At 45.0% G+C, this 27209-nt stretch overlaps 1 protein-coding gene across 11 annotated transcripts in view; it reads left to right on the plus strand.

Moving 5' to 3' along the window:
* Positions 1 to 3182: 3182 nt before the first annotated feature.
* Positions 3183 to 27209, plus strand: part of LOC137647139 (pumilio homolog 2-like) — a 464002-nt gene continuing 439975 nt past the window's right edge. For all 11 annotated transcript variants that reach the window (XM_068380394.1, XM_068380405.1, XM_068380397.1 and 8 more), the window contains exon 1: positions 3183 to 3329. The gene's annotated coding sequence lies outside the window, so the exon portion shown is untranslated. The remainder of the gene's footprint in view (positions 3330 to 27209) is intronic.

Genomic DNA, 27209 nt, shown 5'->3' on the forward strand with positions numbered 1-27209 from the left:
TTGTATTTTTCCAACCAACACACACCTGGGTCCTTTAAGTTATATTTCCCTCCTCATCCACTCCTGAAGTTCTAGGTGAAGGTCAGAGTGGCTTCTCAGTGACCTGGCAGAGGGATGGGGCTTTCCCTGCTACCCGCCAGTAACTACTGACACCTTATTATACTGTAAATTTTATCATCCTAGTTTTTTTGGTTTTACTGAAATTATGCTTATATTAAAAAGGAGTGAGATATGTATAGAGAAAATATAAATTACTTATAAAATTTCTGTCTTTGGGGTTCAGCTGCTGCATGGTTCACCAAGCAAAATCTAAGGTAGATGCATGTACTACAAGGGTTAAGTAACCTAAAACTAAGAGAGTACCCAATTCATGGTTACATATGTTTAAAAGGCTTAAAGGTCACACATGAATGGCAGAGGCAAGAGACAGTGACAGAGAAGAATTATTTGGTAATCAATGTTGTCAGGTGTATGAGGACAGGATAATATGTAAAAAAGACTTCGGTGTATGTGTAGACAAAGGGAAAATGAACTGTAACAAGAGAGAAGAATCCAATGCAGTACTGTTTGGGCAGTATTGAGGTATTAACACTTGGCTATAGTATTATTGTAATGATCAAGCTTAGTGAAGGAACGGCATGACTTCAATTCGTATTTTGTTGCATTTTAAGTATAATAGAATAATAGAATAGGTACCCCACTTTTTTAGGGCCACGGGAAAATGAAGAAAAATGTGTGGGCATTTACAAAATATAAGATAAAAGAAATAAATAAGGCAATATTTTTGAAACTGCAGTAGTAGCCTAAAAGCACAGAAGATTCAACATAAAAAAAAATAAATGGCAAGGGGTCATTTCTCATGTGTATAGAAAGTGACAAACTATGCAGTTTATAATTGGATGATATAATCCATGATTTTGGCCTGGCAAAGACAAGAAAAGAAGTTTTAGCTTATGTACTATTTTATGTATGTGTATATATATATATATATATATATATATATATATATATATATATATATATATATATATATATATATATATATATATCTGTGTGTGTGTATGAATACACAGTGAATCGTGCTAAAGTTATACAATATAATTGGTGTTTTGCAGATCCATTCATATAATTATTCATTATAGCCAGTTTCTAGAGATTAGATTATAAACCACTGTAAACTGTATTTTAAAGATTTTTTTACCAAATTGTTTGCATTATTAGTTTGTTATGAATAAAAATAATTATGAGTTAAGAGATTAATTGTTATTTCAGTATTAATATACTTATTCTTAATTGCATTTCAAATTAACAATTACTTAAACAAAATACAAATTCTATCAAATGCAAATGATTTATGATGTGTATTAGGTTCTAAAAACCATGTTGTACGTTAAACACACACACACACACACAAGAGCAACAGTTTATCGCTGACACAGGACATCTGGAGGCTGGACATATAAAAGGGGCCCCATCATCTCAAATAACTTGGGCCTCATCAAATCTAAATCCGGACCTGCTGGTAAGCTAATTCAACATTACAAATGTGCAAGTCATTTTTATTTTATGATGGATTTTTTCATACTTTATACATAAGTTATATCAAACTTACAATTGAAAATAATTTATATTTCCCTAATCAATAAAAGATAATTCTACAAGACTAGCCGTCTAATCGTATAAAATTTTAGTGAGATTATCTTAGATTTTATCATTGACCCTTAAAGTTGTTGATATTAGCTATCCCATATTTTCAATTTAAAGGTTAACAAGAAAATATTTTTTCAATATTATCATTGCATGATAATTGTAATTCAATAAAAAGAAAACACCCAGTTACTATGCGACCAGTTATATAGCATATCACTGAATCGTGTTATCTACCTACCGAGAATTAAAAATAAAGAAGAGATTCTAAGCAGAAACCAGGGTTGCCATTCGTACGATAATTATCGTACATGTACGATTATTTTGGGTCCAGTACGATACATACCTTGGGTATATACAATGTATGTGTGTGTGTTTGATTAAGCAATTATACTAAAATACCTTGAAATAAGCTATATATGTTACTCCTCAATAATCATGTTGAAAGTGTGTACGATCATTTTGGTTTAAAAAACGATAATTTTAAGGTTCATGTATGATAATCAGGTAACCCTGGCAGAAACTATATTTTGCAGGTATTCTTTTTACAAATTATATTTTTGGTGATGGTATTTGATAAGATATGCTGAATTAATCCTTTCGTAAAGACTATAAAATGTTTATGTGAAAAAATATGTAAAAAATTAGCGTTGCGCATTTCGTTTGTCACACCAACTATCGTTTATGGCCAAATGATGTATCAAAGGACATAGTTGTTTTTGTTTTACCTCTTTTTGCCTACTTTTTGCTTTCTTTTTGTTTTACCTCTTTTTGCCTACTTTTTGCTTTCTTTTTGTTTTACCTCTTTTTGCCTACTTTTTGACATAGTTGTTTTTGTTTTATCTCTTTTTACCTACTTTTTGCTTTGAATGTTTCTTTTAAAAGAAACGCTATACGAAAGAGGAAATAGATACATTTCTTAAGAGCAAATTTCATAATAAATGAATATTAAAAAAATATATAAAGAAAGAATTAATAAATTGTTCACAAAAAATATATATATTACTTTTTTAGAAGCTAGTAAGAAAATAAGAAAATAGAGACATTTAGTTTTAATTTAGAGGGTTAAGAGCAAATTTCACGATCAGTGGATATGTAAGATATAGAGAAAGAATAAATTGTTCACAAAAAAATTATATATTACTCTTTATTTGAGTAGCTATTTAGAAAATACAGATATTTAGTTTTAATTTTAGAAGGTTAAAAGCAAATTTCACGATAAATGAATATTAAAAATATATATAAAGAAAGAATTAATAAATTGTTCACAAAAAATATATATTACTTTTTTTAGTAGCTAGTAAGAAAATACAGATATTTAGTTTTAATTTAGAAGATTAAAAGCAAATTTCATGATAAATGAATACCAAATTTCATGATCAGTGGATATTTAAGATATAAAGAAAGAATAAATTGTTCACAAAAAAAATATATATTACTTTTTTGAGTAGCTAGTAAGAAAATACAGATATTTAGTTTTAATTTAGAAGGTTAAAAAGCAAATTTCCTGATAAATGAATATTATCACTAATCATCGCTTTTGAAATCGGCACTGAAGTAATGTCCCCCTTTTGCAATTTGTTTTGACTCCAGCGCCATGACAGGGAACCGTTAATTTACCGTCACAAAAGGCACACCGCCGTACGTAGGACCCTGTTTCGCCGAAGGATACCTCATTAAAGGTATGGGGACGGGATTTCACGTGCTGTCAATCATTAGATCTCTGAATCAAGTGGTAAACTCATTCATGGCAATTTTGTCCCGCGTGCCAATCTGCCAGATGATTCCCAATCGGTCAAAGGACATATTCCTAAAAGTAGCTTATCGAGTCCTTTAGGACTAGTTTGGAAGGATCAGATGATTCCCAATCGGTCAAAGGACATATTCCTAAAAGTAGCTTATTGAGTCCTTTAGGACTAGTTTGGAAGGATCAGATGATTCCCAATCGGTCAAAGGACATATTCCTAAAAGTAGCTTATTGAGTCCTTTAGGACTAGTTTGGAAGGATGTCATTTATAATAAACTCCCTTATACAATAGCTTATCGAGTTCTTTAGGGCTAGTTTGGAAGGATGTCATTTATAATAAACTCCTTTATACAATTAACTATTCCTTTCTGAGGTAGTAGGTTGCCCAGGGCACCAGCCACCCGTTGAGATACTACCGCTAGACAGTTATTGGGTCCTTTGACTGGCCAGACAGTACTACATTGGATCTTTCTCTCTGGTTACGGTTCTTTCTCTTTGCCTACACATACGCCGAATAGTCTGGCCTATTCTTTACATATTCTCCTCTGTCCTCATACACCTGACAACATTGAGATTACCAAACAATTCTTCTTCACCCAAGGGGTTAACTACTGCACTGTAATTGTTCAGTGGCCACTTTCCTCTTGTTAAGGTTAGAAGAGACTCTTTAGCTTTGGTAAGCAGCTTTTCTAGGAGAAGAACACTCCAAAATCAAATCATTGTTCTCTAGTCTTGGGTAGTGCCATAGCCTCTGTACCATGGTCTTCCACTGTCTTGGGTTAGAGTTCTCTTGCTTGAGGGTGCACTCTGGCATACTGTTCTATCTAGTTGCTCTTCCTCTTGTTTTGTTGAAGTTTTTATTGTTTATGTAGGAAATGTTTATTTTGATGTTGTTACTATTCTTAAAATATTTCTTTTTTCCTTGTTTCCTTTCCTCACTGGGCTATTTTCTCTGTTGGGGCCCCTGGGCTTGTAGCATTGTGCTTTTCCAACTAGGTTTGTAGCTTAGAAAGTAATAATAGTAATAATAATAATAATATACCCATTTCCGTAGTGTTGGCTAGGGTATTTGCCAGGTAGGGTACCCTAGTATGTCAATTCTATCGCATTTATATTAGCAAATTCTTTTCCAGCTGTTGAAACTGATTGATAACAGCTACGAAAAATTTCTTTTATTCAAGCTCTCTTTGTTAGCCAGGGTCAACTGGTCTAAGCTTAGCCAAGGGTACATATTTTATTAATACAGCCTAAGGAACAGCTGTCATTTTCGTAGGCTGAGAAGGTATCAAGGATAATTGCATATTTTAGGTTTTTGGTAAGGCTCGGATAAGCCTAGCTTACACTGAATGACTTTTTCAATGTAGGCTACTAATAACAAATAGGCTTTAAGTTCTGAAATTAATGTAGAGGGCTATGTATGATAGCGGCCACCTGTATGTATTATTATGGCTAACTTGTTATACACCAGTGTAAGGGGGGAGTTAACCCCCCCCCCCATTAATTAAGTAGGTAAGGACATAGTTAGGGGGGAAAGTTTAGGTTAGTTGATGTCCATTTTTAATCCACATGGGAGGAACTGGCCGCTAATATACAAAGGCTCCTAATTTAGTCTCCTGAAGCCTAACCTTAGCTTTATTGTCTGTGTTAGCATGTGGAGTGTATATATGATGACGGCTGACTTGGAATGCAGCTGTGTAAGGGTGTGTTAACCCTCCGTTAGGTAAAGACACAGATTGTAGGTTAGGTTAGGGGGTTAGTTTAGGTTGTTCGGTGTCCATTTTTATGCACGTGGAGAGGAACTGGCCGCTGATATACAAAGGTTCCCAGCCTGTTATTATGCCTCTTTTATTACAATTTGTATGGTAGAATAGGAGATTAAACGGTAAAAACGTCATATTTTAAACTTTAGCCAAACAAATATACTATACTAAGTGGACGAGTACTGTCTGTTTTGGCATGTTTCTTTGTATGACTAGTGGGTGCTGGGGCATAATAACTAATATATGGATTAAATTTGGGTTTATGTATGATAGTGGCCACCTGTATGTGTGATATCGGCTGGCTAAGAATATGACAGTGTAATGGGGGTTGCAGGGGGACATTAGCCCCCCCATTATATAAGTAGGTAAAGACTTGGTTTGTATGTTGTGTTATGTGGAGGAAGTTTAGGTTAGGTAGTGTTCTAGCTGAGAGCTTTTGCAGAAAAACAGACGAGCAAATGTTAACCCTTTTACCCCCAAAGGACGTACTGGTACGTTTCACAAAACTCACCCTTTTACCCCCATGGACGTACCGGTACGTCCTTGCAAAAAACTACTTTGTTCCGTAACCGAAATACAAACCACGCTATTTACAAAGGGTTACCTTTTAGCGTAGCTGAAATGGCGAGCCAATAGAATTTAACGAGGGTGTATTACCCCCGCGCTAGTTAGCGGGGGGGTAGGGGAGTGGTAGCTAGCTACCCCTCCTCCCCCTCACACAGGTGAATACTCACTTTCACTTTTGGCTCGGACTGTGACAGACGTCTCTGTCTTGGTCCTCTCTTGGCAGCCATTGTTTGTTTTGTCTTTACTTAATCGCTTACTTTTCATTTACTCAATATATATGTAAACATGTTTTCATTTTTGTATATATATTTGAGTATAGAAATAAGTAAGTTTCCTTTTCAAATTTGTGTGTGTAGTGTACGATATCTACGTGGAGTCCTCGGCAGTTAGGCCACCACAACGTAATTTTATGGCTGGCGATCGAGTTTGACTTATGTCTTTCTCTCTCTTGAGGTCGTTCACCCTTTTACTACGTTTTACTACGCCCTTGTAGCTTCCTTTCCGTGTGGGGGGGTTGCTACGCCGTACGTTTGTCTCAATTAGTTATGAATCTAATTGTAGTTGTTTTTTGTAGAACGATTCCTTTCGGGGTTTTCGTTCTTTCTTTAGTGTTCATTCTTTTTTAAATTACATAATTACATAGTTACATAATTATAATTGTTATAATTCTGTTGGTTACAGCTCTCCTTCCGTGAGTGTAAGTGGTTGTGAGGGCACATGCCTGTTGTGTAATTCTTGTTCCTTTCCCTCGGGATTCCTCTTCGGAGCCTTCCCGGGGGAATGAATGTGTACTAATATTATTTGTTTTATTTTTTTACAGTTACCGATCTAGTTCGTTTCTGTAATATGGCAACGGTGTGAGCTGTCTGGTTGAGTCCTGAGGATTCGGCTGTTGCTGCCTCCCCCCTTGTTTTTTCGTCAGGGGCGTGTCTCCTTCTACTGGAAGTACTCCCGTGTCGACGGACAGCTCTCCAGTTCATTTTAGAACTCTCAGGAGGATTGCCTCCTTGGGCGGGTAACTTTCCTTCCGAGGGAAGTTTTTCCTATCCAGGCTTGAGTTTTTCCCCTTTTGGGGGGTTCTTCTCTTGCCTTTTTTTCGTGCGACTATGCTCTTGGTGGTGAGCGGTCGCACCTGCAGTTTCGCTCAAGGGGCTGGGCAACTGCAGGAGCTCCTCTTCGGAGGATTGCTCCTTTTAGGTCACTGGCTGACCAGTCTCTTCCACGAAGTGTTTCTCTTTCGTTCGCGAGAGAGTACACTCATAGAGACTCCTCTTCGGAGGTTTCTTCTGTTGCGGTTGCTGTTGGCCTCCCTCGCCGTAGGCCCACCGTCTGCCTCGTCGTAAGGGCCTCTCATCTCCCTATAAGGGTGCTTGAGGCGCCTTTTTGGATCTCCGTTTGCAGCCTACAACTCCTTTTTCTCGATCTTCCGCCTTGGTGCAGATGGACAGCAGTCTGATCTCGTCTTCTGACGGGCAACGGTCTTCCCGACGGACAACGGTCTTCCCGACGGACAACGGTCTTCCCGACGGACAGCGGTCTTCCGATGGACATCAGTCTCCCGGCGGACAACGATCCCTTCGGGGCAAAGGGTTGCCCCCACGGGGGTTCTTCCCTTGCGTGTCAGGGTTTCCCTGTGCGCCCTTCTGCTGTGTTCTCTCCTGCTCCTGCTCAGTGTTAACACACAGGCGCTCTTCTGCTCATCAGCGCTCTCCTGTTCGTCGGCGCTTTCAAGATGATCATCCCTGCTGTTCCAGTTGGTTCCTGTTACGCGCCCTGTGCGCCCACGTTCCCCCTCACGATCTAGAACTTCGGTTCAGGTCGGGGTCAAGGACTCTTCTTCTTGCACAGGCTTCCACGCGTAGCCTTCTGCTCGTCAGCGATCATCAGCTCGCCAGCGATCACCAGCTCGCCAGCGATCACCAGCTCGCCAGCGATCACCTGTCTCTCGGCGATCTCCATATCGCCCGCGTGTGTTACAGCCGGCACGCCAACGTTTTCCAACACTTCTGAAGGAACATGGTTCGCCAGCTACTAGCTCACCTGCGCATGCTGATCGCCATCGCGCGACCCTCAACTGCGGATGCTGATCGCCATCGCGCGACCCTCAACTGCGGATGCTGATCGCCATCGCGCGACCCTCAACTGCGGATGCTGATCGCCATCGCGCGACCCTCAACTGCGGATGCTGATCGCCATCGCGCGACCCTCAACTGCGGATGCTGATCGCCATCGCGCGACCCTCAACTGCGGATGCTGATCGCCATCGCGCGACCCTCAACTGCGGATGCTGATCGCCATCGCGCGACCCGCAACTGCGGATGCTGATCGCCATCGCGCGACCCTCAACTGCGGATGCTGATCGCCATCGCGCGACCCTCAACTGCGGATGCTGATCGCCATCGCGCGACCCTCAACTGCGGATGCTGATCGCCATCGCGCGACCCTCAACTGCGGATGCTGATCGCCATCGCGCGACCCTCAACTGCGGATGCTGATCGCCATCGCGCGACCCTCATCTGCGGATGCTGATCGCCATCGCGCGACCCTCAACTGCGGATGCTGATCGCCATCGCGCGACCCTCAACTGCGGATGCTGATCGCCATCGCGCGACCCTCAACTGCGGATGCTGATCGCCATCGCGCGACCCTCAACTGCGGATGCTGATCGCCATCGCGCGACCCTCAACTGCGGATGCTGATCGCCATCGCGCGACCCTCAACTGCGGATGCTCCCACCTGCGCATGCTGATCGCCATCGCGCGACCCTGGCATGCTGATCACCATCGCGCGACCCTGCGCATACTGATCACCAGGCGCATGCTGATCACCATCGCACGATCGCCCTCCTGCACATGCTGCTCGCGATCGCTCACCTTCGCATATTGCTCGCCAACGCACGATCGCTCACCTGCGCATGCTGCTCGACCATCGCGTCGGCATAACACAACGCGCCATCGCCAACCTGCGCGTTAGCGCTCACCACCGATCGCTTGTTGATCCATATCGCCAGCGGTCTTCCTCGCCCACGCGGCAGCGCGTTTCCTCGCCATCGCGCTAACGCTTGCGTTCGCCGCCTCGGACTCGCTCTCATCCACCTGCCCACCCTCACGACCGCTCGCCTGCACGTCTACGCTCATGCTCGTCCGCGCCCATGGTCTCCAATGTTCGCCCACGCGCGAACCAACGGTTTTTCCATCGCGCGAACGGATGGTGTTCCGTCGCGCGAACCTACAGTGTTTCTTCGCACAAACGTCGGCTTTTTTCTTGCAGTATCCATTGCTCGTCTATGGGTTATCGCTCGCCGACCACCAGCTCTCGCCCTTCTTACCACGCTCGCCCTCCTTCTGCGCTCCTTCGCTCACCTTCGTTTGCGTTACCGCGCATGGGCGCTTCCACGTTCGCCCACGCGAAAATCTTTGAATTTCCGTCGCGCGAGCTCTAGGGCGATTGCGACCACGATTTCCAATGGGGTTTTTCGCAGCCTGGCGAGTTCTTCTGGAGCGTATTTCCAGAACACGGCCTCTCCCCGTAAACGCAGAGCATGGCACTTGCAAGAATAGGAGAAACTTAAGGGAGATCTGAGCAACACTCTTCTTTCCTGAACCTGGGTTAACCCTTCCCCGTCATTCCCTGGAAGGATTTTTGGCGGGGGGGGGGGGGGGGGGGGGGGCTTTCCGTTCGAGATTTCTCCATCGGACAAGGGGTGACTGCTTACCTCTTCCTCTGGGAGCTTACCAGGTTCTTTTCCTCCTCGGTTACGGCCCGAGGTTTGGTTCAAGGAAGCTACAGGAAGATCAGGGGTACTTTCCTCCTCTCGAGCTCAGGCACCTTGGCCTTTCGTCGTTAAGTATCTAACTTGCGGACAAGCTCGATGTTGTACCATCTGGACGCGCTGACTGAGGGCTTCCTTCGGGTGTCTCATCTGTGGAGGTCGACGACCTCAGACACCCTTCCATCCTTGAGAAGAGTTTATTTGTGCCCAAGGACAGAAACTTAGACAGCTGCTGTGCGGAGGAAATCGACTTCCGGTTTCACTTCTCCAAGGCGCTTTCTTCCAGACTCTGCAGGGCTCCAGCGCCCTTTCCTTTCAACCACGTCGGCCTAAGTTATCGGCTACGACAACTGGGACAAGGTGTCCAATTGCAGTTTCCTCCTGTCAGGAACAGATGGCACGGGAGACTCCCCCGGGGGGGCATAGTCCTAAAAGGAGTTCATGAACTCTAGGATTGCAGGTTTTTCGCTGGAAGGATGCTTAAGGTTACTCATCCGAATGACAGCTTCCCGATGCCCATTCCCGCACAATCTCTGTGATTAGCCAAGGATATCGCGCCTGCCGTCTCTGTCAGCGAATTCAGTGTCTCTGAACCTCTATGCCATAGCATCAGCAGAGTTGCCCGGTTGGGCAGAATGATCCATACCTTAGGCGAAGGTCTTCCTTAGGATCATCGACGGCTTCACCCCCGGCCCCTCAGTCGATCCTTTCTTGTAAGGAAGGATCTGAGAGGGGATGTCCGTAGTCGACCTCTCAGCCCTGATCAAGTTTGTCGAACAAACTTCAGCCAGCGTAGACCAGCAGAATCGATCAGACTGGTAACGAGGCGACAGGACTCCTTAAACCCTGGATCGGAAGGACGGGTACTTTCAGTTTCCATTCCATCCATCTTCCAGGGTGCTCGTCGAATTCAGCCTAGACTGCAAGTATTCCTGCTTATGATGCAGTGTGGCTATCCCGCCGTGGCATAGCAGGTTTGTTTCCCCAGAGAACTCTCCCTGCCTTCCTCTTGGCCGCTCAGGTGCAGGCTTCCGCCTCCTCTGCTGTTTGGAGGGCTGGTCAACTCCGGTAGGCTCGGGTTCGACCTTCTTCAGCACCGGGACAAGCTTCCGGATGCTTACCATGAGTGTGGGCTCATGGTATTTTGCTTGGAGCCTTCTCTTCCTCTGCCTCAACATCTGGAGTATCTGGCCATGATATTGAGTCAACGGCCTTACCACGTTGGAAACCCCGCTTCTCGCCCGTCCAGCGAGGTTATGCAACGTCGGTACTTGGATGGGTGACCACCTGGGGACGCCAGATTCTGTTACCACATCCTCCGAGCCTTCCTTTCGGTTGACTGTGGCAAGACTGAGGAGAGTCGCAGTACCTGTTCTCAGTCAAGCAGAGCTTTCAGCCCTACCTTGGAACGTTTCCTAGCTCTCCTTTCCTCATTGACCCGTCTATAGTCCGAACGGTCGCCTCAGGATAAGTTCCATGTGGGGCGATCCAAGTTCCGGTGGCTTCAGGCAATGTTTAACCGGACTCCCTGGCCCTATGGGACCAGCGGAACTATTAGACCTGCAATGGGTATTGACCTATGGAGCCTCTTGATGGTAGTGGATATTCTCATCCTTTCCCCACATTCTTGATGCGGTTCTCGGACTCGTCAAAGGAAAGGGGGGGGTCATGTTCCGGTCCAGGCCTATGGTCAAGACCTGAAGGATACCTCTCCATCATTCAGGCAGGCTTAGGGGCCTTAGTCTGGCCCCTCTACAGATCCTACAGCTCCTGCCGAGTCTCCCCGTGCGCGTCGACTTCATGATTCTGGCGTATTCTAACCAGCAGGGGACGCATTTTCACACCTTCACATCTTGCAGTAGAGATACCGGGATGATTGAGATTCTCTCAATACCACCATCGGCTCTCTCGTTCCAGGCAGGGGAATGTTCTCTCAGACTATCCGAGCAGAGCCTCGTAGAGAGAGTGTACCTGGGGGTCTTTGACCTTGGGTAACCAGCAAATGCTGGTCTGGGGGACCTGATCGCGACAGCTTGGAACCTCAAGCTTCCGCTATTTTTCCCCCCAGTCTCAGACCCCGAGACTCTGGCAAGATGCATTCCGGTGATGGTGGGACAACTTCGACGCCTGCGTCTTCCCTCCTTTTTGTCTGTGGACAATGGGTCTCAACAAGACCAGGTTGTCTGTCAACCTTTCAATGGGAGAGCTCCACTGGGACTATGCGCAGAACGGTTTCTGGACCCTCTGCTTCCCCTGACGGAACTCCCGGGAGAGCTTCTCCCACGGCGCAAACTACTCAAGCAACCACACTGCGACATCTCTCCCGAACCGGGGCGTCGCTTCGGCTTCATGCCGGGAGACACTACGCTTCCTCCTCAAGAGTAGACAACCCGCTACAGTCGCGGTACGGAGGTCGCGTCATCTGCGATAGTCATCCACAGGGGTCTCCCAGGCAAAGTGAAGAGTCTAAGGTGGTTGGTGCCGTGGGAGATATACCTCTTCTCTTGAGGCCTCTTATCCAGCAATAACGGTCTTATTGCCTTTCGGCGGGAGGAAACTCCTTTTCGCTCTCGGCAATGAAGCCTGTCGCTCAGCCTTTCCCTGACCTTCAGGCTTAAAGGAATAACTTTTTCCTGCCCGCTGGATCTATCCTCGCTCATGCGAAGCTACGATCGTCCCTGCCCTAGTCGGAGGAAGACCTCCAACTTGGAGCATGGCTCGGACTTTTAGTCTTTTAAGAGATCCTCTCAAGACCCTTTACGACAGGCCTCGGATTGTATTCCGCCTTGGGTCTCCTGCTCACTCTGGCCACGGCCAGTGTGTAAGCAATCTTCTTGGTCTCTTACGACTCCCCCCTTTCTAAGGAAGAGGGGAAGGCAACATTCAGGCTCGCTCCTGAGTTGTTGGCTAGACTCAGAATCTGGGGGTCCCGGCCCTTCGGTCCGATTCATTCAAGATTTTGAGTCTCCATTCTGTATCTGATGTCCCAAGACCTTCTCTTTCTTGCCAGTAAAGGAATCGAGAGGTTAGCGCTGGGAACAGCTGCAGTTTGTCCTCAGTTGCAGCCGATTTGGGAGCACAAGGAGGACATGGGGGGAGAGTTACCAGTATACCTCTTCAGCCCGGACTCCAGGACATTCCTCTCGACCTGTCTCCAGACCCTCCCCCCTCCCCAGTGCTTGGCTTAATGCCTAAATCCCATATTCAATTCAATTCATTCCAGACCCTCCCTCGTCACGTCGCCCTACAGCACGATGTTGGATACATCGCAACGTCCCTCGCCTTCGAGTAATACTACTCTGTGACGCAGGTGCTACAAGCTGGAGTCTGGAAGCGTCTAATGACCTTCGCAGCCCGCTTCCTGCAGGGCGTGACCCACAGGAGTCTCGATACGTTTTCTATCGCTCTGTGGTGGCTACACAACAGCTGGGCTAACCTCAGGCTCCTTTTTGGACAGGTAGCAGAAGGTTGAGGGCATTGTTATCAGGTTTTAGTCTGCATGAACGAAAGAAGTATGTCTGGCCCTTACTTCTTTCTTCATCATCCCCTCTACGGGGAAGCAGCATCCTGGTCTCTGCATAGCTGACCTCGAACCTCTGCAGGTAAACCATGCTTCCTTGTGTTCCGAGTATTGAGTCAATACTGTCGCGTCCCCCATACCCTGACGAGGTGGTATTGGGAACGTCCTAACCCAGAGTTCCTTCTGGAACTCCAGGTCAACTGCCTAGGACGGGTCACACTTCTTCCTTCACACACAAGCTTACGTAGGCCACATGGTTCCTTGCGGAGCAAGGAACTTGTGAGGTGCAGGGACTCCTTTTCTCAAGTGCGACTCACTCGGATTCTGAGTCCCCGGGTAAAGCCAAAGCCAGTATGGCTGGGGACTTTCCACCCTTCCTAAGGGGTAAGTCACCCTTTGTAAATAGCGTGGTTTGTATTTCGGTTACGGAACAAATGACAAATTCGAAGATAATTTGTATTTTTCCTAACCATACAAACCTTAGCTATTTACACATTTGCCCGCCAGCCCTGTCCCCCAAGACAAGTCTTACCTCTAAGTGAAAGTGAGTATTCACCTGTGTGTGAGGGGGAGGAGGGGTAGCTAGCTACCACTCCCCTACCTCCCCGCTAACTAGCGCGGGGTAATACACCCTCGTTAAATTCTAATGGCTCGCCATTTCAGCTACGCTAAAAGGTAACCCTTTGTAAATAGCTAAGGTTTGTATGGTTAGGAAAAATACAAATTATCTTCGAATTTGTCATATTTTAATTTCTTTTTGCATATTTTTGATAATTCTTTGAGAAACTTCAGGCATTTTCCAAGAGAATGAGACCAACCTGACCTCTCTATGACAAAAATTAAGGCTGTTAGAGCAATTTAAAAAAAATATACTGCAAAATGTGCTTGAAAAAAAATAACCCCTGGGGGTTAAGGGTTGGAAATTTCCAATTAGCCTGGGGGTAAAAGGGTTAAGAAAATTCCCATATTCTCTGCAAGCTCCTAGAATTTGAACACATTGTCTGAGTCCATTAACTTTTAGGAGATTAATGATTGTTAAGTGTGCATGAATTGTTTTCTATCACTTTAAAGGCTATGGGCTGACCTCATATACATACGATCAGCGGCTAAGCCCCCCTCTCCATCCAGCTAGGACCAGGTAGACCAATGGGCACCCCCCTAAACCCCCCTCCGTAGTTCATAAGAAGGGTGAGGTTGCAGATGCTACAAGAAACTATTGAGTTTGATCAGGTCAAATCCCAGTCCAGAAGATTGCCAGGTACAGACGTTTACGATACCCTGCCACAATCCTAGAGGAAGTTTTTTCTAATTTTTTTTTTCCGACCCAATCCTTAGTTGGCTTTTTTAATAAATTGTTGTAGCTTATTGGAAACGTCACTGCATAGCGATCTGCTGGGCTGGGGTTTGAGACCTGCTCAAGTCCGATAGTGTTTTGTAGTTTCTGCAACCTCACCATCCTTGTGAGCTAAGGATGTGGGGTTTTTGGGGGATCATAGAGGTCAACCTGTTGAATCAGCAAACCATTATCTGGCCCTCCCTGGTTCTAGCTTGGGTGGGAACGGGCTTGGGTGCTGATCATATATATAGTTGATCAGTCTCTAGGGCATTGTCACTGTCCCTTGCCTCTGCCATTCATGAGCAACCTTTAAATGCTTCCAAGTTTTTATGCATTCATTTTCAGATTTTTTTTTTTTTTTTTTTTTTTTTTTTTTACAATGGCCATATCCCCTTCTGCCCTTTCTTCAATTTCCGAATGACTGCCATCATAAGAAGACATCTTCCTGTCTATTTTGAAATTCAGTATAATTTCATCAATTTTGGTAATTCTATTTTCACCATTCTCTGAATAGCTGTTGGTGCTCATTTGAAAGTAATGAAATATTACCAATATAATGACCCAAACCGTTGACGGGTGTAGCATATCCACGGCCTCTTGCTAGTTTCTTTCTAGCATGCAAGAATGATTATTTGCTCAACAGAGCAAAACCAATTCAGGGACTTTATATAAGTTTTTTTTACCTGAATATCACCAGTAGAAAGATGGGAAAATGGTGAAATAAGAAGAATGGCAGGCACAGTAAAGATGACAGGTGGTAGGAGTGTTACAGCTGATATGGCATGGGCACTTGTTGAAGATAGATGGTGGGGAGGGAGTGAGAAGGGTTTGGGAGGAACCTGTTTTTGGGAGAAGATCGAGAGGGAGGCAGAGAATTAGTGGCGAGATAAGGTGGAAGATGATATTGAGAGAAGAGGGTTGGTGGAAGAGGATGCCTTTGATAGAAGACATTGGAGAAGATTCATCAGGAAACAGTCATCTTAATGTAGGGATACGATGGGAAAGAAATAGATTTAAGTTACAGTTCACGTAATTACAATACTTTAATTCAAGGCCAATTACATGAATTATATAGGCTACTTTCCATCTGGTTATTTTCTGTGTTATATGTAATTCTAACCATTAATATTACTCAAAATCCCTTGATGTGAGTGTTTTCCTACCAAAAATCCTGGTTTTCTACTGCTGTACTCCACAGTATTTTTATAGGTGAAGGAAAACTCATAATCGGGTGATTTGCATCAACATTCTTTGTCGGAAATTGATAAAACGCAAGATAACTAGTGGGAAAAATATTTGGTTCATGTATATGGCTAGAAATTAAAGTATAGTATTACCTCGGTTAAAAAGTAATTTAGAATATGAGCAAATCACTATGATGTACGGTCATGAAAATTCAAATCAGTTTATGAATTTTGGTCTGCGAACATGAATTTCCCTCTGTATGCATACATTTGGTGGACAAATACTGTACGAACGAGACTATCCTGTGATACGCAGAATTTTTCTGTTGCAATGAAAGATTACAGGAAAGTTTACCACCACCAGTGCAACTCGGGAAAATTTATCGCCATCGGTTCCCTGTGAAGAGGGTTCCCGGGTGAAAATTGACTGTGGGGAAAGTTCACTGTGCATCAATTTTTAAACTACCATACTTTATTAAAAATGAGATACAGTTGATAAGAAAATTTCATAAGGGTTTATTTAAAATCTTCGCTGTGATTTAAAACATCTTTGAATTCTCTCAGCACAAGTAATGTAAGCTTTCCTTTCCTTTTTGGATGCATTCCAGTCATATACTGCTCAATCTTGACCTCTGTTAACCTTTGCTCCCTCTTGATGCATTCCAAAAATTTCCAAATATTAGGTTGAAAAGATTCCATTTCCTCTTTAAAGCCTCTATGCCATCCATCTACATTGTTATTGGTTTATAGAATTTTCAATATTAAACTTACCCGATAATCATGTAGCTGTCAACTCCCTTGCCCGACAGAATTCTACGGGAGGGATACGCCAGCTATCACTATACTAGAAGGGGGTGTACTCACAAGCGCCACCTGTGGCCAGGTACTACAGTACTTGTTGTTGACGCCACCTCACTTTTTCCTCTGTCGTGCTTCCGGCAAGACGTTCTGGGATACGCTTATGATTTTGGAGTATTGTTCACGGTTTGGTGAAGTATTTCTCTAAAATTTGCAGCTATTCGCTATACTGGAAACTTCTATGTTAGCTTAGCTAGCTTTTGGAATTAATTTAATTATTATGGTGACGAAGAGAGTATGAACTCTCTTTCACCTTTAAATGGCCGACCCTTCCCTTAGACGGAAGTGTTGGTGTCTAAGAGAGTATAGACTCTCTTTCTTAATTTTGTTATAGATTTATTTTATATCTCTCCGCTTTTTATAGGCCTCTTCGATTAACTTCCTTTTATTATAAACTTATTAAAATTAATTTTTATATTTGTTTATATTCGACCTTTCCTAATAGTAGGCGGTCTTTTCTTGGTACCGAAGTTAATTAACATTGAGCCCGTCATTTCGGTTTTACCTGTTAACATATTATGCTATTTTAATGTTTTTGAAAGAATTTCTTTGATAGTCTCGTACTGTTTTCAAAGTTGAACTAACGTTTTGTTTTGTCTCTGCAGTTGTTGACGTTCAGAACGCTCAACTTGCGTTCTATCGTTACGATTGAGGGAGAATATTCACGGTGTCACGTTGCAGTAAGAGTAACCGTGTCTAGCGTTTTGTTCATTCTTTCTTAACTTAATGGTTTTAATTCTAATAAAGGAACTTTTCATTTTGAGAAATATTTTCCTTTAACAATAATATGTTTTAACGATATATATGATTGGGCTCTTCTCTCAGGTTCTAAGTCAAGAGAGAGAGAGAGAGAGAGAGAGAGATAGAGACGGAGGGAGAAAGAGGAGGATAAACGTTTCGTTCAAGCGAGTAACATTGTTATCGTTTTTGCTCTTCTCCCTTGTCTCTTTAGGGGAAGAAGGTAAACGTTTCTAGAGAATTTAAACGTAGTTTATTTGATCTAGTGTTTAGTCTCTTTCCAGCCACTGAATTATTTATCTTTCATTAGATTTTTCTGTTACATTGTAATTCTGTTTTCGCAATTACTAACTTTTGAGAAAGGATAGAATTGCGTGTTTCAGGTACAAACCACTTAAAGTTTCGAGTTCAGTGAAATAAGTGCAAACAGAAAATCAAAAGTGATAAGTGATTAGCGCAAAGTGTCAGTGTTGTGCGTGAGGGTACTTCTGTGCGTGCCAGTCGTCCTCCCAGTCCGGGACCTCTTGCAAGCTCCCAAGCCCAGGGGAGAAGCAATGTCGAAGGGCAAAAGGATTCGGCAGGCCTTGATCGGCGCACAGAAGTATCCTCGGTGGTTGCGGGCGTGTCTTACAGAGACCGTCACTCCCACCCGCAGACGATTGAGCCCTTATTTTGCTCGTCTGCAGAAGAAATTTCGGGGAGAAAACGCTGGTCTCAGGTCTCAAGACCTCTTAAACGTAAAGTCCAGACCTATGCCAGACGTACGAAGTTAGAGTTCTACAACCCGGATGCAGTCATTGGGTTAGCTCTGACTCTCCGCAGTCATCAGGTGACTGCACACCTCCTAAGAGAGGTAAGGTGATGCCGTAACAGACCTCATCTTCTGTTAAGGCTTTGCCTCAGCAGACCTTAGCGTCTGCCGACCCCAAGATGACTTTGCTGCAGTCCATGCAGTCACAGCTTGCGGTCTTAATGCGTGAGTGTCAGGCTGAGAAGGTTACACCTCCTCCTGCGATCGCTCCGCCTCACCGCAGTCCAGTCTGCCAGGCGTACGATGTTGAGGTTCCTCAGGATACCTTACCGCGTACTGAGTTGCCAGTTACCAGCGGTGTGCAGCAACCTCCGCCTTCCTTAAGGCAACCTCAGCAATGGGAGCAGGAATCTTATGCCTTACTTCCTCCGCTTCCGCTTGCGGTTCCACCAGAGAGGCAACAATCTCTTGAGGTACGACTACCTCTTCCATCAATGAGGCAGCCACCTCAGCACTCGCTGCAGCTTAGGCTAGCTCCTCAGGAACCTCAACTCGCGAGACAAGAACTGCGTTCTGCGCAGCCGCTACATCAACTCTCGCAGCTCACACCTCAGGAACCTTAACTCGTTCCTCAGGAACCTGCTACTGCGCATCCGCAACCCTTACAGCAAGCGCAACTCTTGAGGCAGCAACCTCATGCTATGAGTCAGCCACCTCAACGCATGCATCTGCCACTTTCTCCTCAACTTGAGAAATTACAAATGACAATAATAACACCTCATTACTTTCATAACTTGCATTTGTAATCATATACATGTATGCCTACACAAACATTATGATAATGGAGGTTATTTGTCTTACTTATATAAAAATATATATGTATTCCTTGCAATATATTTTTAACAATATCGCAAAATATGACAAAAATATCTTCAAAACAAAAATGAATCATGAGTTATGAATGTAAGGTAAATATTATGTTGATATTAAAACCCCATGCAAGCATGCATGAAGCACTCTAGCACTGGTCATGGAATTTCTGAGAAATGTTAAACGCCATGCAACACGCTCTGCTTACCTTACAGCATGCTCTACATACAGCATGCTCTGCATACAGCATGCTCTGCATACAGCATGCTCTGCATACAACATGCTCTGCATACAGCATGCTCTGCATTCAGCATGCTCTGCATACAACATGCTCTACATACAGCATGCTCTGCATACAGCATGCTCTGCATACAACATGCTCTGCATACAGCATGCTCTGCATTCAGCATGCTCTGCATACAACATGCTCTGCATACAGCATGCTCTGCATTCAGCATGCTCTGCATACAACATGCTCTACATACAGCATGCTCTGCATACAACATGCTCTGCATACCTTACCGCATGCTTCTCAGTCATACATCTTTGGTTGTTGCCAACTCACTAGACTGTCAAGCAGTTTCATAACGTTGCCTTCTAGTCTGCTGCTTTTGCACCATTGAAACCCTCACTGAGAGAACTTAACTTTTCTCGGATATGGTCCCTGTAGATGAGAAAGTGCTTTTCTCCCTCCTTCTGATATTCCCTTGAGGACTCTGTCATTTGGAGAGGAGCCTTTAGCTGCGTAGCCTCCTATGGACTTTTATTTAAGCATAACATGCTTCCAGGGAAGGTAATGGTTCCACTTCAGTCACTAACCCCGTCTGTTACCACACCTGCTCCCTTAGACCTTGAGCTGTGTTGCAAGACATGCAGTCCAAGCTTAGTCCTTGTTAAAGGATTTTTTGTTTACGGAGTCAGTGTGTCACTGGGAAGACGTTCAACAACCAGCAGAAGTGACTTGTTGTGACGCAGTGCGGCAACCTCAGCAACCCGATAAGGAGTTGTCTGTACGACCCAGACAGTCTAGACAGCTTCGGGTTGTCACTGTACTTCCTCGCTTCCCCATGGTTGACAGTTCACAGACTGTGCAGCAGTACCATGATCTTGTGTCCGGCTCCGTCAGACGACTGGCTTTTAAGAGCTCCCACAAGTCGTCGCTGTCTGGAGATTCTCAGATGGACTATGGATTCGACCAAGGAACTGGGCCTCTTGGTCAATTTTGAGGAGTCTCAGCTCATCCCATCCCAGACCATTGTCTCCCTGGGTATGGATCTTCAGAGTCGAGCTTTTCGGGCTTTTCCGTCGGCCCCAAGGATCTTCCAAGCCCTAGAATGCATCCAGAGCATGCTGAGAAGGAACCGATGCTCAGTCAGGTAGTGGATGAGTCTAACAGGGACACTTTCATCGCTGGCCCTGTTCATCGTGTTAGGGAGAATCCTCCTCCCCCCCTTCAGTATCATCTAGCTGCTCACTGGATAAAGGACATGACGCTAGAGACGGTCTCAGTTCCTGTTTCCGAAGAGAGGAGGTCTTCTCTCGCGTGGTGTAAGAACAGCTTTCTTCTCAAGGAAGTCTACCTTTGGCTGTTCAGAAACCCGACCGCCGTCTCCTCTCGGACACATCAGACACGGGCTGGGGTGCGACTTTGGACGGACAGGAATGATCGAGAACATGGAATCAGGAGCAAAGGACACTTCACATCAATTGCAGGAGTTGTTGGCGGTTCTTCTGGCCTTGATAAACTTCAAGTCCCTCCAGCTTAACAAAGTGGTGGAGGTGGACTCTGACAACACCACAGCCCTGGCTTACATCTTCAAGCAGGGAGGGACTCTTTCGTGAAGTTGTTCTAGATCGCAAGGGACCTCCTCATCTGGTCTAAAGATCGAAAGCTCACGCTGGTAACGAGGTTCATTCAGGGCGGTATGAATGTCATGGCAGATCACCTCAGCCGGAAGGGTCAGGTCATCCCCACAGAGTGGACCCTTCACAAGAATGTTTGCAGCAGACTTTGGGCCCTGTGGGGTCAGCCAACCATAGATCTGTTCGCTACCTCGATAACCTAGAGACTCCTATTGTATTGTTCTCCGATTCCAGACCCAGCAGCAGTTCACGTGGATGCTTTTCTGCTGGATTGGTTCCATCTCGACCTGTATGCATTCCCGCCGTTCAAGATTGTCAACAGGGTACTTCAGAAGTTCTCCTCTCGCAAGGGACACGGCTGACGTTGGTTGGCTCCGCTCTGGCCCGCGAGAGAATGGTTCTTAGAGGTACTGCAATGGCTGGTCGACATTCCCAGGACTCTTCCTCTAGGAGTGAACCTTCTACGTCTACCTCACGTAAAGAAGGTACACCCAATCCTCCACGCTCTTCGTCTGACTGCCTTCAGACTTTCGAAAGACTCTCAAGAGCTAGGGGCTTTTCGAAGGAGGCAGCCAGAGCGATTGCCAAAGCAAGGAGAACATCCACTCTCGGAATCTATCAGTCTCAAGGGGAAGTCTTCCGTAGCTGGTACAAGACCAATGCAGTTTCCTCAACCAGTACCACTGTAACCCAGATTGCTGACTTCCTGTTATATCTAAGGAAAGTAAGATCCCTTTCAGCTCCTACGATCAAGGGTTACAGAAGTATGTTGGCAGCGGTTTTCCGCCACAGAGGCTTGGATCTTTCCACCAACAAAGATCTACAGGACCTCCCTAGGTCTTTTGAGACCTCAAAGGAACGTCGGTTGTCCACTCCAGGCTGGAATCTAGACGTGGTCCTAAGGTTCCTTATGTCATCAAGATTTGAACCTCTCCAATCAGCCTCTTTTTAGGACCTCACATTAAAAACTCTTTTCCTCGTGTGCTTGACAACAGCTAAAAGAGTAAGTGAGATCCACGCCTTCAGCAGGATCATTGTTTTCACATCTGAAACGGCTACATGTTCCTTGCAGCTCGGTTTTTGCTAAACGAGCTTCCTTCACGTCCTTGGCCTAAGTCGTTCGAAATCCCAAGCCTGTCCAACTTGGTGGGGAATGAACTGGAGAGAGTACTTTGCCCAGTTAGAGCTCTTAGGTACTATCTAAAAAGGTCTTAACCTTTACGAGGACAATCAGAAGCCTTATAGTGTGCTATCAAGAAACCTTCTTTTCCAAGTTCTAAGAACTCAGTTTCTGACTATTCAGGCTTCTGATTAGAGAAACACATTCTCATCTGAAGGAAGAAGACCTTGCTTTGCTGAAGGTAAGGACACATGAAGTGGGAGCTGTGGCTACTTCTGTGGCCTTCAAACAGAGCCATTCTCTGCAGAGTGTTATGGATGCAACCTATTGGAGAAGCAAGTCAGTGTTCGCATCATTCTATCTCAAAGATGTCCAGTCTCTTTACGAGTACTGCTACACCCTGGGACCATTCGTAGCAACGAATGCAGTAGTAGGCGAGGGCTCAGCCACTACATTCCCATAATCCCATAACCTTTTAACCTTTCTCTTGAATACTTTTTATGGGTTGTACGGTCGGCTAAGAAGCCTTCCACATCCTTGTTGATTTGGCGGGTGGTCAATTCTTTCTTGAGAAGCGCCGAGGTTAAAGGTTGTGATGAGGTCCTTTAGTATGGGTTGCAGCCCTTGATACTTTAGCACCTTTGAGTTGATTCAGCCTTCCAAGAGGAACGCTGCGCTCAGTAAGGAAGACGATCTTATTAAAGGCAGAGTAACGGTTCAAGTCGACTTCCTTACCAGGTACTTATTATTTCATTGTTATTGTGGATAACTGATTATATGAAATACGGGATACTTAGCTATCCTTTAGTCTTGTACACTGGTTTTTCACCCACCCCCCTGGGTGTGAATCAGCTACATGATTATCGGGTAAGTTTAATATTGAAAAATGTTATTTTCATTAGTAAAATAAATTTTTGAATATACTTACCCGATAATCATGATTTAATTGACCCACCCTTCCTCCCCATAGAGAACCAGTGGACCGAGGAAAAAGTGAGGTGGCGTCAACAACAAGTACTGTAGTACCTGGCCACAGGTGGCGCTTGTGAGTACACCCCCTTCTAGTATAGTGATAGCTGGCGTATCCCTCCCGTAGAATTCTGTCGGGCAACGGAGTTGACAGCTACATGATTATCGGGTAAGTATATTCAAAAATTTATTTTACTAATGAAAATAACATTTTTATCAAGACAGAAGTATGGACATTTTTCATTTCATGAGGGTATTTAGGGAGGCATTGATGGTGTCTTCTATCTGGTCTCCCTATACAAGTATCTTTGAAGTACGGTAATTAATAGCATCTTGAGATTCAAGTGCGATATCTTCACTGGCTCCAATAACAGTTTCCCAGACATGGAGCAAGACCATGTGCTGCCTGATTTATGATCTACAGTACCTCCTGATTACATTTTTGGATCCATTCAGATTTCAGAATTTGCAATCCGGGAAAAGAAACAAACCCATAACTTGTTTACCCGCTCATAATCTCAAGCCTTGAGATACTCAACCAATTGATGGTTAGTCACGGTAGCATATTTGAAGCATAGAGACATGCTACACTAAATAGATGCAGGGTTCCTCACTATCACTCAGGAGAGTGATGTTGAGGTAGGGGTATTGGTGGGAAGAGATGCTATGTTTCAGTACACCTTCATCCACTGCAAGGTACTGAAGATCACAAGAACCCCCCACACTCAAAGCATGCAGTAGGACTAAACAAACACTACTCGTGTCACATTGAATCTTTCTCACCCACACACTGACCACCTTTATTTGAGACAGTCTTGGTTGGACCTTGTCCCATTTATTTTTGCCCATTCCAGGTTGTTAGGAGGTAGAAGTTGGGTGATTGATGTAGAGGTATGTCTCTTGGTGTCAATAAGGGGATGCCTTACTTGCAGATTTGCTCCCTCTTCCATCCAAATTTGTAACATACCTACCATATAGGTTCTATCTCTGGACAGGTGACAGAGGTATCTTTTCCTGGGAGCTCTTCACAAGTAGTCGCAGGGATAAAGCTCGACTCTGTACTGCTCTCCATCGAACTGGTATTTGTCAGACCATGTTCAGTTGGCACTTTTACTCCATACTCAGCCTCCAGAGAGGATGACTTTATACTTGCGGTAACTTGAGAGACTTGAACTTATTTACTGTATAGTAAATGCAGGCCTTCAGTCATTCCGAAAGGACTTCTTTCAATCCTCAAGTGTTCACACATGCTCACCTGAGTATTTTTGATTGGGTTGCTTAGAAAGACATCTTCAGAGTCTTTTCAGGATAAGATCGAGACGACTACTGTAATCGATCATACTGCAATCTGAAGATCATGATTGAGGAGAATCTGATCTCCCACCTGAGCAAAGGACAATTACTGTACCTGGGGATGCCATTCGACCGGGAATTTTTTCCCAAACTGAGAGAGGTAGCACTCCTGATCTGTAGGAACCACTGACCCATACTTGGTAGCAAGGAGGAACTGTAGGTAAAGGAAGAAGAATAAGCTTGCTCTCTTTTCTTTCTTCCCTACGGACTTCTTCCCGTTTATTCTCCTCTTCAGATAATTCTTAGAAGGAAGAAGCAGCAGTAGTAGTCGCACTGAAGATATCTCACAATGTTTCTTAGGAATTCTAGTATGTACCTGGGGACTTTTTTATGGTTCAATCAGGTGGGGATCTGTAAGTCAGGTGAAGGATACAATTGCTCCTTCATTCATCTTTATAGCTGTGAAATGCAAATGCTTTGTCCATTTTCCTAACTATACAAACCTGATTCCCTGAGTTACACTTCCCGCCTAAACCACCATGCAAGTCCTAGGCTTAAAGGTCAAATTTGCTTGTCATGGTCTTTATTAAAGGACTGAGGTTTGCATAGTTTCATTCATTATTTGTGATGTCTGATGGATTTTTTTATGTAATTTTGTTAATTTTAGTAGGTTTTTTCTTGCAAAGTCAGGGGAACCACATTTAGAAAACTAGAGTTTTTCAGTTAGGAAAAACAAGTTAATAATCGTAACTTTATTAGTGAAATACTGTATGCTCTAAGCTGTATAGAGAGCCAAAGAAACCTATGATTCATATGTATAGTCTCTAAAAATCACAATAGAAATAATCAAGTATAAAAATATGGTAAAAATAATTAATGGGATCCCTACCTGACAAGCTTAGTGATATACAGTACAGTGTAATATATACGAACAGAAACTTGAAATTTTCAATATTAAACTTACCCGATAATCATGTAGCTGTCAACTCCGTTGCCCGACAGAATTCTATGGAGGGATACGCCAGCTATCACAATACTAGAAGGGGGTGTACTTACCAGCGCCACCTGTGGCCAGGTACTCAAGTACTTCTTGTTGACACCTCCTCAATTATTCCTCTGTCGTGCTTCCGGCAAGACGTTCTGGGATACGCTTATGATCTTCGAGTTTGTTCACGGCTAATTGGTGAAGTATTCTCTCAGATTTCGGCTGTCGCTTTACTGGAAACCTTCTTATATTAGCTAGATAGCTTTTATATAGTCCTGATTAACGGTTAACGATCTTTTGCTTGATTTTGGAAACCCCTTTGGCTAACTCTTTGGATTCAAGATGTCTGACATTTCGCAAGCCCCCTCCCATAGACGATGTAGGTCTTGCAATAGGCGTATTCCGAAGGCCTCGGTAGATCCTCACACCGCTTGTTCTGACTGTAGGGACAGGCCCTGTCAGTTAGAAAATCGATGTGAGGAATGCGCCGGACTTTCGGAACTGGAATTTGTCCGTCTTTTAAAATATTCATCTAAGTTAGAGAGAGGTAGAGTTAGGAGGAGTTCTTCTCACTCTTCACTTTTTTCCTCACCTCATGATCCCCTACCTTTTCCTACCCCTGTAGTGGCTACCCCCGAACCTACTGTTTGCCCTCCGCCTGATATGTCTGTTGTTTTGCGTGCTATTCAGGCCTTAGGCGATAAAGTAGAGTCAGTGGTAAGTGACCATAAGTCTCTGATGGCCGAAGTCAAGGAACTTAAGGTCAAGAGTGCAGTGGGTGGAATTAGTGCCAGTGCTGTGACGAGTGCTAGTGTCAGTGCAGTGCCAAGTGCTAGTGTCAGTGCCAGTGTGGTGCGTGAGGATACTTCTGTGCGAGCCAGTCGTCCTCCCAGTCCGGGACCTCTTGCAAGCTCCCAAGCCCAGGGGAGAAGCAATGTCGAAGGGCATAAGGGTTCGGCAGGCCTTGTTAGGCGCACAGAAGTATCCTCGGTGGTTGCGGGCGTGTCTTCCAAAGACCGTCACTCCCACCTGCAGACGATTGAGCCCGTCTTTTTCTCGTCCGCTGATCATCTGTCAGGGAAGAAACGTTGGTCTCAGGTCTCGAGACCACTTAAACGCAGAGTCCAGTCCGCGAGTGCTCAGCCAGGTTGCAGTCATTGGCTCAGCTCTGACTCGCCTCAGTCATCTGTCGACTGCACTCCGCCCAAGAGGAGTAAGGTTCTGCCACAACAGAGCTCGACTGTTAAGGCTTTACCTCAGCCTACTGTAGTTTCTGCCGACCCTAAGTGGACTCTACTACAGTCCATGCAAGCACAGCTTTCGGACTTGATGCGTGAGTGTCGGGCTGAGAGTGTTGCGCCTCCGCCTCCGCCTACACTCCCTCCGCCTGCGCTCGCTCCGCCTGCGCTTGCTCCGCCTGCGCTTGCTCCGCCTGCGCTTGCTCTGCCTGCGCTTGCTCCGCCTGCGCTTGCTCCGCCTGATCGCAGTACCACCTGCCAGGCGTACGATGTTGAGCCACGGTCTGAGTTTGCTGTTCCCAGTGGTGTTCAGCCTCCGCCTTCTTTAAGGCAACCTTTGCTATGGGATCAGGAGGATTATACCTCTCTTCCTCCGCCTCCCCTTGCTGCTCCACCAGTGGTGCAACACTCGGTTGAGGTACAACAACCTCTCCCGTCCATGAGTCAGTCTCCTCAGCTCTCGCTGCAGCGAGCTCAACCATCCACAAGGCAAGCTCCACTACACCTTGGCCTTGCGTCTCAGGAGCCTCAGCTTGCGAGACATTTACCTTGTTCTGCGCAGCCTCAACCTCATCACGCTCCGCTCACACCACAGGAACAGGAACTTGCTACTCCGCTTCCACCAACCGCTCAGCAATCGCAACCCTTGGGTTCAACCACTCATGCTAGGAGTCAGCCTCCTCCACCCATGCGCCTTCCTTCTGCTTCGTCTTTTATTCAGCCTTTGCAGTCTGAGCCTCAGGTTCTCCCTCAACAGTTACTTGAAGAGGAAACCACTAATATTGTTCCTACTCGTTCTGACTCTGCTGTTCAGCATTCTTGTCCGATATCTTCACTACACTCTTGTGATGAGGCGTCTGATGATGAGGAGGCACACCTGGATCCCTCGTCAGACGTGGATGAATCCAAGCCTTCTCCACAGTCTATTGACTTTCGTAAGGTCTTGGCTCTGCTTAGGGAGGTTTATCCAGACCACTTTGTCTCTGCTATT

This window comes from Palaemon carinicauda, chromosome 9, assembly GCF_036898095.1.
Source record: "Palaemon carinicauda isolate YSFRI2023 chromosome 9, ASM3689809v2, whole genome shotgun sequence".
NCBI lineage: Eukaryota > Metazoa > Arthropoda > Malacostraca > Decapoda > Palaemonidae > Palaemon > Palaemon carinicauda.